Source organism: Anabrus simplex, chromosome 1, assembly GCF_040414725.1.
Source record: "Anabrus simplex isolate iqAnaSimp1 chromosome 1, ASM4041472v1, whole genome shotgun sequence".
NCBI classification, from domain to species: domain Eukaryota; kingdom Metazoa; phylum Arthropoda; class Insecta; order Orthoptera; family Tettigoniidae; genus Anabrus; species Anabrus simplex.
The window spans coordinates 972,241,777-972,256,033 of NC_090265.1; the positions used below are offsets into that span (position 1 = coordinate 972,241,777).

Genomic DNA, 14,257 nt, shown 5'->3' on the forward strand with positions numbered 1-14,257 from the left:
ATTACTTTTACTTGTATAGTATTTCTTTTACGGCGTCGACTCTTCTTGAATATCTTTTCCGCCAAGGATAGTTAAGGACAGGAATTGGAAGTAATTCGGCCACGGTCTATCAAAGGTACCATCCTGACTTTCCCCTGGAATTCAGAATGGGAAACTGTGGAAAACCATTCCCAGGACGGCCAAGGTGGGATTCGAACCCACGCTCTTCTGAATGCAACGCACTATTAATTCACTGATTGTGAATTTGTAAATGAAACCGGCGCTCCAACAGAAGAAACAATGACTCATGGAGAGGCAACAATGCAGCTGGACAAACTGATGGCCTATTGACTGAAACCACACTGGCAGAACTGTTGTTAGGAAAACGTCTTCGTGATCGTGCTGCGCGCAAACGCCATACAAATGTACGGTAAAACAGAAAAAACCTACAGATTATTTTAGTGCATAAAACAGAGTCGTAAATGTACGAAAAGTGTTCTTATATTTTTTGTGCAATTGAAAAAAGGTATTACTGTACAGCTTATGTTAATAGATTATATAACATGTACTGTATTTGTTTTTAGTTGTTTCGGATTATCCGGATTTTCGATAATCCGGATCAGTTTCGGTCCCACTCAATCCGGATAAGCGAGGTTCTTGTGTTGTAACTTCTGGGAGGCTGCGGGCCAGAAGTAACAGGGGTTGTGGCGGACCCTTCTGGTCAACTATAATACATACTATCCTTGTCTTTATCTCTGGTTAGAGGGTGGTTGAAAGGCACATACGTAATGTATAACTGCTCCTCGCTTCTAGGTATATCTGTGCATAAAACATGACGTAATCTGCGTGTGCATGCGTATAGTCTTCAGGCTCGTAGCACAAGATCCAGTGTGCTCCCTGCGTTGTCAGTCAAAACCGCAGCTGTCAGTGTAACAAAGCTTCCATATAAGTGGAATGATTTCGATCGATTGATGAAATCAGATAGACACAAAGGAAACAATTTTAAATTATCCGTGAATGCGAGAATATGCATTAGAACCGTATGTTCACGTCCTAATGTGCTCCTCAGAACAGTGGTTTACCTTCTGGATCTTTTCTCCTACCTAAACGTGGGACAGTCTTTGGATATTGGAGCATGCACGCCAGTGCAATCGTCGCACATTGGCGGTGGTGTACACTCGACACCAGCATGCTCACATTTTCCACACTTTGCAAAGCCCGACGAACCACAAAAATGTAACGGGGTGTGGCAAAAATTTTGGGAGTCATTGGAGATCGAATATATGGACGAACGGTCAAAGAGTACATCGCGACTTTAATACGTTCAGGCAGTGACTGGGTGTCAAAGTTCAAGATGAAAGATTCCGTACCGAGGATGCTTATCACCGACATGCCCCTTTAATCTCCGCACGTCGGTAACGCCCCGACGTGCAAGGGTTCGGATCATAACCTCATCTAAGCCTTAATCAAATCCCTGTGGAAAATAACCTCTTTGCAGGAGTCCAGGGATTTGTGCTTCTTGATTTTGACTGCCACATTGTTCAATATCTTAGCTTCAAGTAGCCGTGGACTCTGTTCACCTGTCCATGTCTTTATTACCACGGAGCCATCACGAAGCTCGCACATTTCCTCTACTCCATCTCGAACAATATCTTCAGTTGGACATTCTTCTAAGAATCTCTGATCATCGATGCTCGAGGCGACCAGGAATCGAGGGAGGTTTTCGCTACATTCATCTGCTAATGCCACTGTGGTGTACCTCTTTCTCTTCTTTCTTTTAAAGGGCGCCGTTTGAAGGCCGGCAGCCGTGGGTTGTTTAAAACTAAAAAGACCAGGTTCCATCCATGGTCCCACGAGTAGCTAGGGAAATATTCGGTCAACACTCAACAGAGCCCCGCATGCCGAGTTAAGTCTTTACACTCCAGAGGGCGCCCGGTATCTGGAGATGGGCCGTTAGCGACTACTCTCCCAGCAGTCATGCATCACCTCGCCACGACCCGAAACTTGTGATTGGGGGAGGATGAGACCTCCATACAGAAAGGTTGGCTAGACAGTAAGAGAGCGCAAGCGCCCGTAACGAGCAGCTTATCACCGACACACCTCTAATCTCCGCACATCGGTAACGCCCCGACGTGCAAGGTTTCGGATCATGAGGTCATCGGAAGCCTTAATCAAATCCCTGCCGAAAATAACCCCTTTGCATCACGAAGACATACAGTAGACGTTAAGACAAAACAGTGTAACTGTGTAAGTAAAAATAGAAGAACGAGCATAGACACATATCAGGCAACTAGGGGGACATCTTGTTAGTCTGGCCCTACTCCGAGGCCAATCCAGCATGGATAACCCTGAGCGGGCACAGCCCTCGGGATCAACAAGCACACAAGGACATGGTGTCTCTCGAGGGAGGCTGTGCAGCTTGGTAGGCCAAGATCCTTCGGGGCTGTTGCATCATGGGATTAGGGTTTGTTTTTTATTTCGTTTTAATTATTAGTCTAGGAGTAGGGGACCCTTTCAGATAAAAATGTCTAGGTAATACACTGAAACCAGACGAAACATACGAAACATGTGATGAACTATGGAAATTTGAAATATAAAATTGTAACACTCTGTTTTGATGAAGACAATCAACATCCTAACTCAGCAATATTTTGCGTTTTTATTATTACGTAATATTCATACATTATTAAGACAAAATCTCAATTTGGAAGCCTGTTCACTGTTGTTGATGGTCACCTTTCCATGTGTATGCCATCTAACAATATCCTCTGAATTTGGTTACAAGACGTTGAAATGGCAGTTTATTTTAGACCAGGGATTCGTAATACATTATACTTCTAATGATTAAATTAGCGAGTTAATCATCGAAGGAGGTGGCTTTAGGCCGAGATCTGAAGATATAGACATTAGGACCAGATCTGTTGCTGCAAAAACTGTGTAAGTCATCCAGAATAATCCATCGCCAACCTTTCCTCTCACAGCGTTTGATGGCATCAGCCGCACTGCGATATTTTCGATTAAATTCCATCCTGTAAAATGATAAAGTTAACTTAAAACATAATTTCACCTTTGATAGATATAACATACACGCGCTTAATAACAAAAGAAAAAGACATTGTTAATTTTGGTCTTAAAGGCATTTGCATAGTTTGTTATACAGTGTTTCTGCACAGATAATAAGAGAAAAGATGTGTTCTATAAAATATATATGATATACCCCTTCAGCGCGATACGGGACATAATTTACATTTATCCTTATAATAACGTACTCACTGCACCGCAAATGACAAACATTTCTTTTTATGGCATTTTATATCAATAAATAATTAAAATAATATACTTCTTCAGTAAGTGTCGACATAGTTCTTGATGACATATTTAAAAAGCTGCATTCTGTAATCAGCCGTTCTAGGAACGTACCGACTGCATGAAGACTCCAAATTATTATATTAATTGGCAATTCAGTCGTGTTCGGTGACATTTGAGTGTGTTTAAAAACAACACTATTGCTCGTAACCGGCACGTTAAAGGAACCGGGCGAGTTGGCCGTGCGCGTAGAGGCGCGCGGCTGTGAGCTTGCATCCGGGAGATAGTAGGTTCGAATCCCACTATCGGCAGCCATGAATATGGTTTTCCGTGGTTTCCCATTTTCGCACCAGGCAAATGCTGGGGCTGTACCTTAATTAAGGCCACGGCCGCTTCCTTCCAACTCCTAGGCCTTTCCTATCCCATCGTCGCCATAAGACCTATCTGTGTCGGTGCGACGTAAAGCCCCTAGCAAACGTTAAAGGACTCCTAAGGAGGACAAGATTCCGATATGTAGTCTCTTAAATTCTATAGAAATTGAAAGGACATATGTTAAGATCATCATTATCATCGTAATTGGTGACATGATCAGTATAGAAGATTAGCTGCTGGCTTTCCACGCGGACGGCTGAGGTTCAAATCCGGAAAAATTGCGTGGTGTCAGGAAGGGCATCCGGCCTTCAGTCCTCGGCCAAAGCCAAAATGAGCCTGATTGGCTCCAGAAATTAACATCTGCAATAGGCTAAAGAATTTATTATTATTATTATTATTATTATTATTATTATTATTATTATTATTATTATTATTATTATTATTATTATTATTATTATTATTATTCCATTAGAAGCAATAATTAATTTTGAAGGGAGAAATCTACGATAACATAACGATAAATCTGTTAGGAATAAGATCAGTTAATGCATGTGTTTGAATTCAATAACATTAGCGGCAACATTTCTGTCATATGTTTCGCTGAATAGGCTACGCTACCTCTTTGAATCTTCCGTGGTTGGGTCCTTAAACATGATCTCCCAACAGTGTGAATCGGACAGGCTGGGGACACTCTTGCAGTCTGGAGTTCCATTTTCGATCTCTTGAGCATTTTTATTATCCCCTGACTGAAAGCAGAATATTTTAACCAAATAATATCAGCGGTATATACACTGAAGACAATTTAATATGTCTGTTTTATTTAATAGAAGGAAACGTTGTACTTTTACAACACAGAACCGAAAGAGAGAAGATAGTAAACAAATCGAAATCCAAGAATACCTAGATTCACTTAGGCAAATCGCAAGGTACCAGCTACATTTAGGTAAATACATTATACATTATATTATATTACATTATATATATTATACATTTCTTCCTAGGCATGACGCGTTTGGACGGAGGAGTGATAGGCAAATATTGAAGCAAAATTCACTGTAAAAATGAAACTTCAACAATCAGAAAAATGTTATTCGTTTTGTCATTACAGTTTTAACGGTTAGACTGTGTTAATTTTAAATATGGATTCTCGATAGATTCTAACGAGAAGGATGGGCTTTATTTGGATACAGTGCCATGTTAACAGGCATATGCCTAATGCCTATCTTTTTTCATAAACCATTATTTTTAATTAGCTTCTTCATGTAAGTGACAAAACGAAGAACGTACTCCCGATCATCTTCATGATTTCTATGATGACTGTGCAATGCTAAACATAATATCTCGGTTATCTTTAACATGAAATTACTTTAGTAGACGAATAAACGTGAATGGAGGTTTTCAAAGTAGGAAAGATCATACATGGTATGAAGATAAAGTCGAAATTCAGGAGGACAAACTGGGGTAAATATTCGTTTATAGGAAGAGGAATTAGGGATTGGAATAACATATAAATTTCCAACTCCTTTGAAATTATTTTAGAAAAGACTAAGTAAACAAGTGATAGGGTGCGGTTGGTAGTGGTGATTACTGTTTTAAGAGGAAGTACAACTAGGCAACCATCCTCTATATAACACTAATCAGAGAGAAAAAATGGAGGGGATCCGACACTTCGAAAAGTGAAGGTATCGGCCAAAGGAAGACAAGGGCCACGAAGGGCGTGAAAATGAAAGAAGGCCTCGTAACCTGTAACTTACTACAAATCAATGTGCCGAGCGCCCCGCTTATCTTCCTTATCACAAATACGTTTACGTTGTAATATAATATTTTCTCACGGAAACCACTAAAATATTGCATATTGTTTTGTTTGTGTGCTTTCGTGCAGACCTACTTTAAAAGTCAGAGTAGTTTAAAAATCATTTTTAAATGTTCCAATACACCGGAAATGTTAGTATTTACAGTTCCTAATTACTTAAAAGAATTTAAAGCAAGTACACTATACACGTACAGATTAAATAAATCAAAGCTTAACAATCAAGAAATGTAATTAACCGAAAAAGTCTAAATAAAATACACAAGATTTTGTATTACTAACAAAAACCTATAATAATAATAATAATAATAATAATAATAATAATAATAATAATAATAATAATAATAATAATAATAAATCTACATAACAAAAATGACATTACTATTAATATTCAGGCCTACCTTTCAGGACTTAATTTTGTTCATCGTTTGTGGTGTTTTTTTTTTTTTTTTTTTTTTTTTTTTGCGTGCAGGGTCAGCATGCGCATCGGTAGTCCAGCTTTCATTCACTGACCTCTTATTCAGTTCTTTCATTCTAATAAATGAACTTCTCACAAAACATGTAATAGCGAAGTCGTCGACTTCACTATACTTAGGTCTGATGATATCTATCAGTTCCTTCATCACTCTTGGGTACTTCCTCGGATCATTTCCGTGGAACCTGTGAAAAACTTTTTCTAGTTCGCAAACAGTGTCGAAACACTCGGGAGATGGATTCATTAAGGCCTCCTCTAGACAAAGCCGAGATCCACTCAGACCCTAATATTAACTCATTTTCCAGATTTTTCTCCGTAGATGAAGCTAGTGGTGATTCCTTTTTTCGTAACTCGGTATGCAATATACCCCGCCGACATTTTCAATAAGTCCTTATTTGCATTATGTAAGCAATCTTCGAGATTGTGCGGCTCAGTAAACTGACCTGTTAAGCGTCAACTATAAAATTAAATTCTTCATACTCTGAATCAAAAATGTTCAGGTTAGTTTCGACTGATCCTGTGGTGCCATTAATAACAGCACAGTCTACTCGGTCGAGGATATCTACAGTTAACGTTTCACACTCTTCCCTGTTGCAGTTTGCAGTTTTGCTCAATAATAGGGACTTTATTCTCTGGGTAACTGTTTTGGACAGGGGGTGGTCATAAAACCGGCCTAAGCCCCTGATCATAGAAAAATATGACCCTAAAACATCTTGATTGCATTTCGATGCTAGTAGATATTGATATCCTTCAGATTTTAGGTTTCGAAGTAATCCCTGCAAACTACGGATGGAAATCATACAGCCTATTTGAAAAGATAGTCAGTCCTTCCAATAACTCCTGCTGATGAAAACAGGTCGAACATTTTATTCAGGATAACATCCTGTTCCTCTAAACTTGTTCCGTAAGCACTTTGAACTTGTTTGTTGGATGATGAGGGATTATGTTATTAAGAACATCAAATCCATCATTAACAGTTTCAACAAACTGTATTACATGCTCATTCCCAGGAAAAATATACGGTATAGTCTTAGCCAGAGTGCCAAAGAGAAGTTCAGCAGCTTTTCTTACGTTTTGTCGTTCACTACCAATTACTAGCAAATGTTGTTCAGTTAGTTTGTGAGTGAATTTGGGATGGCTTGTACAGCTTTCAACTGCACAGCACGGCATTTTAACAACACAAACACGACATATACACTGGAATTCACTTCACTCACGAACGATACGCACAAGTTCACGACTTTTAAAACATTCGCAAGCCTCGAAAGTAGTTAGATAATTAAAGGAACAATTTGCAGACCGCAGACGAACAGCAATGCACCGAACTTCACTGCTTGAGTGAAATCACTGACACCGAAGAGTATTTAGACTGATATTAGCGCGCTAAACAGTGAGTAGTGTAATGGGAGAGACGATCCAGTGACGTCACGACCACGGCAGTCTACTGCGCATCCGTCTCGCGACACCTACATCTCTCCTCTAGCTACCGTGGTAAAAGCTACACATACAACCCAAAAACACGATATAAAACTTTTAATAATTATAACGGGGATCTTCCTTGAAAAAAACAACGTAAACTATTTGTAATATTTATTGCCAGATTTCAGCTTTTTGATAAAGTCTATTCTAAAAAAACATGCATACATCTGAATACAGGTTAAGTGTACATTAAACATTTTAAGGAACATTTACGGAACTGTTAGCTTGATATCACATCATAACACTCAAAAAATTGGCGGAAATTCAGTAATCTTTACTGAGACACACAGCATATGAGTATGACTCAAGCAGAGCCATTTTTGACAACAATAATGTGTTTTGCTGTCTTTACACAGTTAGCGGCGTCCTCTTTTCGCATTCTGTTTGACAGCTGGTAGCCTTGAAGTAACTACGTTGCACTGTCAAGTACGAACATTCACAGTTTTCATATCTTTCCTCCATCTCTCATTTTATTGTCCTTACCAACGAAGTATGTACTGCTATCTGTAACTGTATCACTATTCACTATATGTTCTTCCCCTGTTTTCGCTTCGCTGTCAGTATCGCGATCACTGTACATACAGAAATCAGGATCATCTTCCTCTTCCTACGAGACATCATCTAGGTCCTGTTCAAGCATCATCTGTATTCAATCATGCCTAGCTTCGTAACTTTCAGCCAGAAAACGCAGTCTTCATCAACATACAAAAGTAGAAGTAAAACGCTACCAGAAGGTGTGAAAGTTAAAACCAACTTACCAGGGAGATGATGTTCAAATAATATCGTCACTGGTAACGTTGGATCTGACCATCGCCTTCTGCTATGCACACTACACGCCTTTCCACTCTGGCTGAGAGCGCGTGCATTAAAATCGTTGCTTACGTTATTACACGGCCGACTGGATCTCTCGCTGCGCTCCTTATACCGGCCTTGACAATCGCTTGTGAAGCCCAGCATAAAGCTGTAATTGCAAAGTTTCACCGTAATGCCACCGGAGCGCTGGCCTACTACCCACTGACAGGAAGCTGTATACCGCAAATTGCCGCATTTCCAGTTTTATTTATATGGTTTTGCTGTCATAAATGTTGGCAATGTGTTCGCAATGAGGTGCTTGTTGGCTTGATATTGAGATCTGATAGTTATGCGCTAGTGAGTTTCTTTTTTTATTGTGTAGTGTGGTGATTACATTTTTTAAATTGTGTTTACAAATCTTGGAATTAGTGACATTCTTGTGCACCTTTTCGTACTTCGAGCAGAAATTTTATGGAAACAAGAACAAAGTGATTTTTCGCTGTAACTTAGTCCTGAACAAGGATTTTAATTTATGTGCTAATTTGTTTTTTAATGGTGTGGTGATTTGCTTTTCTTTAACTGTGTTAGGAAATAATCGAATATATATTGCTGTGTGCCTTTTTTGTATTCTGAACAGGAAAAAAGAGCAAAGGGACACTATCATTTCACGAATTCTCTGTAGACCAGGACAAAACTACGGAGTGTCTAAAAGGTGGTAGCACTCTCATCTTAGTTTTCCGTTTCTAATTCGGGTATTTACCTTCTTTCTTTCTTTCTTTCTTTCTCTCTTTCTTTCTTTCTTTCTTTCTTTCTTTCTTTCTTTCTTTTTTTCTTCCGTTCTTTCTTACTCTGTTTACCCCTCCAGGTGTGGCTTTTATCTCGGACTCAGTGAGGGATCTCACCTCTACCACCTCAAGGGTAGTTTCCTGGAGCGTGAGACTGCGGGTCGGGGATACAACTGGGAAGGATGACCAGTACCAGGCGGCCGCAACTTCTATGCTGAACAGGGGCCTTGTGTTGGGGATGGGAAAATTGGAAGGCATAGACAAGGAAGAGGGAAGGAAGCAGCCGTGGCCTTAAGTTAGTTACCATCCCGGCATTTACTTGGAGGAGAAGTGGGAAACTATGGAAAACCACTTCGAGGATGTCTAAGGTGCGAATCAATACCCCCTCTACACAGTTGACCTCCCAAGGCTGAGTGGAATCCGTTCCGTTCCAGCCTTCGTACTACTTTCGAGATTTCGGCAGGGCGAGGAATCGAGCCCGGGCCTCCGGGAGTGGCAGCTAATCACGCTAATCAGGTATTTTTACCCATGAATTTTCTTTCATAGAATAATCCTTTAGGCGGTGTCGTATTTGCCATGTGACAGCAACACAACACATTTTTATCCAAGATAATCTGAACTTTAACATTTAAACATTGACAAGTAAGAATCACTACTGCTATGACGGTAAGGCCAACGTATGAAGTGTTGTTATCTGAGCAATGGGGCCGATGACCTAGATGTTAGGCCCCTTTACACAACAAGCATCATCATCATCGAGCAGAGAACAGTTTACAATTTATTTACTCAAAATACTTTTCTCTCACTGAATTTTTATTTAAATTCTTCTTCTTTTTTTCACTATTTGTTTTACGTCGCACCGACACAGATAGGGCTTATGACGCCGGTGGAATAGGAAATGACCAGCAGTGGGAAGGAACCGGCCGTGGCCTGAATTAAGGTACAGCCTGGTGTGACTGGTGTGAAAATGGGAAACCACGGAAAACCATCTTCAGGGCTGCCGACAGTGGGGTTCGAACCCACTATCTCCCGGATGCAAGCTCACAGCGCTTGAAGAATTTTAAAACTCTAATTGAACAATGGCTCTTAATATTAACATCAGAAGACAAAAGTATTGTGGTAAGTTCTGCTATGTATCTGAATGCCATGTTATAAAAACGATTACTATTATTCCTCACAATTAAGGAACGTCAGTTGGACTATTCCATTCTTCGCAGTTTCATTTCACGACATTATTTTGGCACATATCAATGAAAGAAGTCTTTAGGATTAATCATTTTAACGATAATAGTCAATGTAACGTACTATTTTATTCTCTAAATAAAGATACATCGGCAATCAGAGTCAATATCAGAACGTCAGCTGGACTAAGTCATCTCCCCGCAGTTTCATTTCACGACATCATTTTGGCAAATATCAACGAAAGTAACCTTTAGGATTAATCATTTTAACAGTATTAACTTATGAAACATTCTCCACAACTCTAAATTACGATAAATTGGCATTCAAAATCAATATATTTTCCATAAAGAAGTATGCATTTCTACCGCAAATAGGTCGGCCGCCAGCGCCACGTGTCGAGCTGTGTAACTACTCCGATTACAGTGCGTGGACCCGACTGTCAAGGCCGGTTATTATACAATAGTGCACAATTTCTCCACCCGCGCTACTAGGATGTCGACACGCTGGCAGGCATTTTATATAAGCAGAATTTTCCTACTCGCAGGCTTCGCGTTAAGAACTTAAACACGCTCAAACAGTTCATTTACTTGTGAAGCAATGTTTTCTACGAAGGTTTGAACTTAAATAGTGGCAACTATTTATTTACAACAGATACAAAAGAGTCACATGTTCGCAACCTTTACTGTCCTTTGATGTAGTCACCAGCGTTGTGTATAACCCGTTGCCAGCGATGTGGAAGTCGTAGTATACATTTAGCAGAGCCTGTTCTGTTGATGGTGCGAATGGAGCGGTCTACTACCTGTCGAATCTCTACAACAGTTCTGAAGCGAATGGTCACGAATCGTCTGGTTTCAATCACTGTCCAGTAATGCGGCAAGAGCATGCACTTCTTCTTCACTGACGCTCGTAGGACGACCTGCCCGATGAATGTCCACCACAGTTTGCCGACCATCGTTGAGGCTTTTACCCAACGTGCCACTGTTCTGTAAACCAATGCAGATTCCCCGCAAGCCTCTTGAAGACCTTGAGGACACTGACGTGCTGTACGACCTCTGGCACATTCAATCTTGATCCAACTCCGTTGCTCCTGTTTGGAAAACATAGTGACAACGTTACGTTAGACCGCTAGCTCACAAGTGACTGTGTTTCTCTCGCTTGTGCGCATGCAGGTGATGTGCGAAGGGCGAGTCCATTTGCTCTGAGGAAAGGTAGGTATGTCACCAACGTGTGCTATCAGCGACAATATTAGATTCCGTTGCATAGCGTCTCCACAGCAGTGTTGCCCCTATTTAAGTTCCAACCCTCGTATAATGATGTGTATTGCATATTTACAAACGCGTAAGTTCAACCTTTTCGCATGGCTGTTGTCCGAAGAGAGGAGGCAATTAAGGGCAGGATATAATTCAAGTTCACGAAGAATGCATTGTGTTACAGTGTCACATGTCCTAGCAAATTTGTACTTCGTAGCTTCAACAAAACTTTTTGAAAGTATGTTCAGTATCTACACTAATAATGGATAATGCAGCTTATCAGAAATATCCCTCTTGTAAATTACGTAAGTCCATCAAAGGGGAACTACATTTTTATTTTCCGACCAACTGACAGCAGAAATTGTCGTCGATTTCTTTCTGTACCTGCAGCACAATAAAACCTCCGATATATGTCAATGTTGCTAGTTCCATTGTTACGTATCCAAGATCTGGAAATACACGAACAGAAACATTAACAAATGGTTACCCTCAATTATTAAAATGAAATACAATTTTGTGAGAAAATTCAAATACTGTACTTACGAGGAGACTGATGAAGCTTGTTTAATATGCACCTGACGTTGTCTGGAACTGATTCGGCATCCTGAACCCCTGCGTCTTTTCGTAGGGAGCGGTTCACTATCGGTGTTTTCTTGAACGCACCTGAAAATAACCCGGTTTTCAAAATCGTATGCATACTGAATATCACTGCTCTCGAATGCAACATGCCATTGCTTCCAGATATGCTTCTCAGCTGGGTAACAATTAAATGACCGTGTAAGGACGAAATGGAATCCTGATGAGAGAAGATACTTTATGCACAAGCCAGTGGAAGAAGATGTCAGAAGAATAGCTTCGAATGTCTCTTTGCTCAAGAAATTTTGTGCACTTTACTCGACTCTCTTACCCTTTCAAGATATGCCGGGGAATCCTTTTCTAACTATTCTATTCTCTCGTCACTTATACTGAAAACGTGTATCTTTCTCTGGCTTTACGTGTTGCAAGTTAGTGCCACTTACATCATGGATTTCAAACCATTTTTTACCATTTTTAGGAATGCATTGGTTGCACCACTGTTTTGGAAAGCCCATCTTTGAAAGTGAATACTGTGTCTTTCAGATATTGAAGACCAGTAATAATCTCCGATGAAAATATATCCTCGGCCGTTTTACATTCATTTTTTTCAAAATTTGTTGGTGCCACGTGCTTTCTAGTTAAGAAAGGAACTGGTTTAATTACTTCTTTGGACTGCATGTGAACAATAACTAGGATGTGTAGTAGAAACAGGAATACAGATTGAAACATATAAAAACAAATCAATTATTCACTACTGATCTGCATTTAGGGCAGTGGCCCAGGTAGTAGATTACCTATTTGTTGTTTACCTATTACTTTCTTAAATAATTGCAAATAGTAATTTATTGAACATCTTCCTTGGTAAATTATTCCAATCCCTAACTCCTCTTCCTATAAATGAATATTTGCCCAAATTTGTCCTCTTGAATGCCAGCTTTATCTTCATATTGTGATGTTGCCTACTCTTAAAAACACAACTCGACTTATTCGTTTACTAATGTCATTCCACGCTATCTCTCCAGCAGGCAGCTCGGAACATGCCACTTAGTTGGGCAGCTCGTCTCCTTTCTCTCAAGTTTTCACAGCCCAGAGTACGGTATCCTGAACAAATCGAGCTGTTTTTCTTTGGATATTTTCCAGTTTTCGAATCAAGTAACACTGGAACCATATTCTAGTTGGGGTCTTATCGGAGACTTATATGCCCTCTCCTTTACTGTATTCAAATATAATTAACTACAACACTATGTGCTCAGACAAGAGTAAAATGATGACATTATTTTGAAAGACAACCAATTCGCCTAGTACTCGTATATCCAAGATATGTCATATTTTGGGTTTGGTAACAGTTATTCCTAGATAATTAACAACAATACCATGTGCGCAAATAAGTATAAAGTAAAGACTGAGAGACAACAGTTCGCCTAGTGAGCACCACCGTAGCTGAGGCTATACAGTTATCAGATCTGAGGGGAACAGCTCTACATCAGTCTACAATGTCTAACGCAAGGAAACTTTCTGTACAAATGGTAAGACAAGGTATCTAGGAATTGTGCTTAATTCTATGGGATTAGATTCAGGTAGTTACTGGAGACTGCTCTATCTACTATACCACTGTTCAGTAATCCGGTACCGAGCGACGGTACGCGTTGTGCAGTCGTATGTATGCATTGGGGAGCAGTAGCCATGAGGATGCATTTCCATGGTTTCCCATTCAAACACCAGACACATACTACCGAGTGAGTTGGCCGTGCGGTTAGGGGCACGCTGCTGTTTGCTTGCATTCGGGAGGTAGTGGGTTCGAACCCACTGTCGGTAGCCCTGAAGATGATCTTCCGTGGTTTCCCATTTTCATACCAGGCAAATGCTGGAGCTGTACCTTAATTAAGGCCACTGCCGCTTCCTTCCCATCCCTACACCTTTCCTTCCCATAATCGCCGTAAACTTATCTGTGTCAGATCGACGTAAAGCCGATTTGAAAAAAAACATATATTAGGGCTTTATCGTAATTAAGGCCTTCCCAGTCATAGTCCTTTTTTTTACCTTAGTGTTACCGATAGACAGTTAACAAATTAACCCAATGCGGAAATTTCAGGTTGAGGGACGTTCACCAAATCCCATACATACCCCACTATGTTGGTACCTATTCTTGCTTGTCTTGCGCTGTTGGTACCAACGTGGAAAATTACAACCTTCTCCTTACCCTCCTCCTCTATTTTCCTCAACATCTACCTTCCTGGATAACACTGTACTC

The 14,257-nt window shown here is 40.2% G+C and overlaps 1 protein-coding gene across 1 annotated transcript in view; it reads left to right on the forward strand.

Annotated features, from left to right (window-relative positions):
• The window catches only part of LOC136875300 (transcription factor Sox-9-B), a 272,937-nt gene that overhangs the window by 207,658 nt on the left and 51,022 nt on the right, over nt 1-14,257 (forward strand). The window lies entirely within an intron of this gene.